Source organism: Penaeus monodon, unplaced genomic scaffold (genome assembly GCF_015228065.2).
Source record: "Penaeus monodon isolate SGIC_2016 unplaced genomic scaffold, NSTDA_Pmon_1 PmonScaffold_9216, whole genome shotgun sequence".
Taxonomy (NCBI): Eukaryota; Metazoa; Arthropoda; class Malacostraca; order Decapoda; family Penaeidae; genus Penaeus; species Penaeus monodon.
In genome coordinates this window covers 1-3,473 of record NW_023664566.1, presented here as the reverse complement: position 1 = coordinate 3,473, position 3,473 = coordinate 1, and the positions used below count along the sequence as shown (strand labels likewise).

The 3,473-nt window shown below is 31.2% G+C and overlaps 1 long non-coding RNA gene across 1 annotated transcript; it reads left to right on the top strand.

The window, feature by feature from the left end:
• The first annotated feature begins 1,969 nt into the window (after positions 1 to 1,969).
• Positions 1,970 to 2,295, top strand: LOC119572047. The gene is made up of 2 exons (XR_005228679.1): positions 1,970 to 2,103; positions 2,221 to 2,295. It is a non-coding gene; the product is annotated as an uncharacterized LOC119572047 (long non-coding RNA).
• Positions 2,296 to 3,473: the final 1,178 nt, after the last annotated feature.

Here is a 3,473-nt window from a genome sequence, read left to right as displayed (position 1 = left end):
GAGGAAAAGCCAAGTGGGACGAAGTAAACACAAAAAAGACAGTCTTTTTCCCTTTTTTTACACAATTATTTTTCCCGTACACTTTTCTAAGGGACAATACAGGGGGAAAAGCATGTCAACAGCACAAACAGCTTAAAAACAGGGCAACACCCGTTTATCTCAGGGCCCCAAAAGGGGACCTGAGGTCTTACAGGAGCAGCACCCAAATGCGTCTCCCCCGGGTTGTTTCCTCCTTCCCCCGCTCCCAGCCAGCTGTCAGTTTTCCCAGGTCCCTTCTGTTAACAATGCCCAGGTCTCCTTTTCATGTTAAAACATGTTTTGCAAGAGACAAGACCCATGCGTAGCAATATATATATATATAATATATAATTTTAATATATATATATATATATATTATATATAATATAAATTATATTTACCCTTATTAATTATATAATATTATATATATATATATAATATATATATATATTTTTAATATAATATATTTAATTATATTAATTATATTACACTTTTTAGACATATTATATATATATATATATAATATATATAAAAATTTTATATTTTGTGTGGTGTGTGTGTGTGGGTGTGGGGGTGTGTGGTGTGTGTGGTTGTGTGTTGTGTATGTGTATTTGTGTATGTGTTTTTTGTGTGTGTATATGTGTATATGTGGTTAAAGTTTTGTATATATATTAATATATGTATGTGTAATATATAATATATATAATTTTATATATAATATATATAATTATATAATATGTATGATATATATATGTATGTATTTTATTTATTTTATATAATTATATATAAAATGTATGTATATTATAATTTATATTATTATATAATATATATAAAATATATATATTATATATAATATATATATATATATATATATATATATATTATATATATATATATATATTATATTGTGTATATATATGTGTATATATATACATATTTATACATATAATATGATAAAATACATATATATGTGTATAATATTTATATATACTTTATATAGTATATATACATATATATGTATATGTATATATATATATGTGTGTGTGTGTGTGTGTGTGTGTGTGTGTTGTGTGTGTGTGTGTGTGTGTGTGTGTGTGTGTTTGTGAAATGTATATATTTTTGTGTAAAAAGTTTCAGAGTTTTTATTTGAATTTATTATCACCTGGATGCATATGACACATTTTCTGTATCTTCAATAGGTTTTTTGGGACAAAGGAGATTTTTAGATCACTTAGTGAAGGGTTTTCCCTTCTTATGGATCGAAAAAAGGAACAGCTGCATGAGATGGCTATGAAAAAACATTTTGGGCCCGGGGAGAGTAATTGGGGGGACATGTTCCCTCAGCTAAAACAATGTCTCCTATGACCCCCAAAAAGTTAAGGTGAATTAATTTTGTCTTCCCGTATTGTCAAAATGGTCTTGTTAAGAACTTACTCTTCCCTCGGTACTTCATGTAACAAATTAGGGAGAGCCCTCCCTAAGCTTGTTGAATATTAATAGGGACTTGGTCTCAGAATTACATTACCTGTTGCTGACATTATTTCAATAACTTTTACCAGTAACTAGTATTGTTAACATGAAAGAATGCTTAAACCATATGACATATTCTTTTACTTAACTTAATATATGTTAATTTGCTCTTCTCTTATGTGTGAATTTCTAGATCACATATATTTTTTTATGAATATGATATATTTTTCACTTTGATATATCATCCATTTCCAGAAATCTCAATTTATATGTGAGAGATGATATTTGAATTTTCATTTTTATTTTTATTTTTTGGATTCCACAGTGATTTAGACAAAACTGTGTTCTTTTCATTTGGCTATGTTTGTACTATCTTAATCTCATTACTTTTTATAAATTTTAGGAAGAAAATGGTCATAACATTTATCCTTGTTTGGGTCTCCAAATATCAATGAAAGTCTTATAATTTGTGTCTGACCTACTTTTCAGATAGAATTCACTGTGAAAAACAGGACTGGCCAGAGTGCTTATCATTTCTTACGGGGGATGTTTGGAGATGATGCCATTGGCACCATAGAACTTCCTGAGCCATATAGTCCAAACTTTATCTTAAGGGTTAGTATATGTTATGAGCTAGTCTCATCATTTTTATAACACATGCTGTATATAATAGGTAACTTAATTTTGCACTGGAAGTAATTAGTAAAATTTTGACCATTGACTGCATTACAGGCATATAAATCCTGTCCAAGATGGCTGAAAGAAGTTTACAAAAATGAAGAAACAACTTACAAGGAAAGAAGGTTATTTACACAGGGAGAGATATTCCAGAGTACCCTCCATGCTGTCAGTTCCAGATTGGGTTTTATGCACCCACTAACACCAAGTATGAACTGTTGTTGTCATTATTATTATTATAATTATTTTGTTCTTATTGTTGTAATTGTTATTATTACTGATATAGTAATTAGTACCATAACCCCCCCCCCTGTTATTGTGGGGGGGGCATAGGAAACTGAAGCTGAGACCCATTGTTGGGGATTGTCTCTACCTTGCTCAACCAATTTTCCATGGTCTTTTCACCATGACCAATAATGAAGAGTTTGTACCCTTATTAAGGGCATTGAGGGTTGCTCTTTTATCACCTAGATTAACTAGCCTGTTTGATACTAATGCCAGGAACAATATTAGTCAAGAAAATGAAATAGATTATTAAAATGTATACCAGTTGAACACACTTTCTATTCTAGTGATGGTATTTGTTTATGTAGCTGCAAGAGATTAACCTGCTACCTCCAGATGTAGTTCACGTCATGTCTGACTTGGTTGTGACTCTGGATGATATGTAGATCACATCATGGCTGATTTGGCTGTGGCTCTGAATGGTTGGTTGTACCATCATGACTTATTTGGTCACACTTATAGAGGATTGGTCATTCATGTTATGTTACTGTGATGCATGCGTTACATTTCATGCTGTTTCTTTAGAACACATTTCTCAAGCCCTGGTCATTGCCCAAGGGAGAATGGGATGTATAATGCTCTAGTTTTGTATAAAAGGGGCAATATTTTTTGTCTGGAAGATGTCATGCACCAAAAATTTGCACTCTTGCTGCTGCTGCAAACCTGTAAATAACCTTCACTCTAGTTTACATGACCAGTCTCCATATGTCAGCTACTCAGATTGTCATATGGTATTCTCCCAGTGGGATTGTCTTGAAAGAGAAGTACTGAAGCCATTGGAGTAGCAGCCTTGTATATAACTGCATACGATTTCTAATTTTGTAAGTAAGATTTGTGTAAATGGAAGAAACTTGGTTTTTATTCCTAGTAAACCAGTGTAACACACCTAATTTATTCTAATTTACATAATCAGGCTACTACAAGATCAAGTAATGAATTTAATTTTTTATGCAAAAATTAGAATTTTTGCAACAAACAAAATAATCATGGTTTATGATACAAGTATACTAAAACCCAGAAAT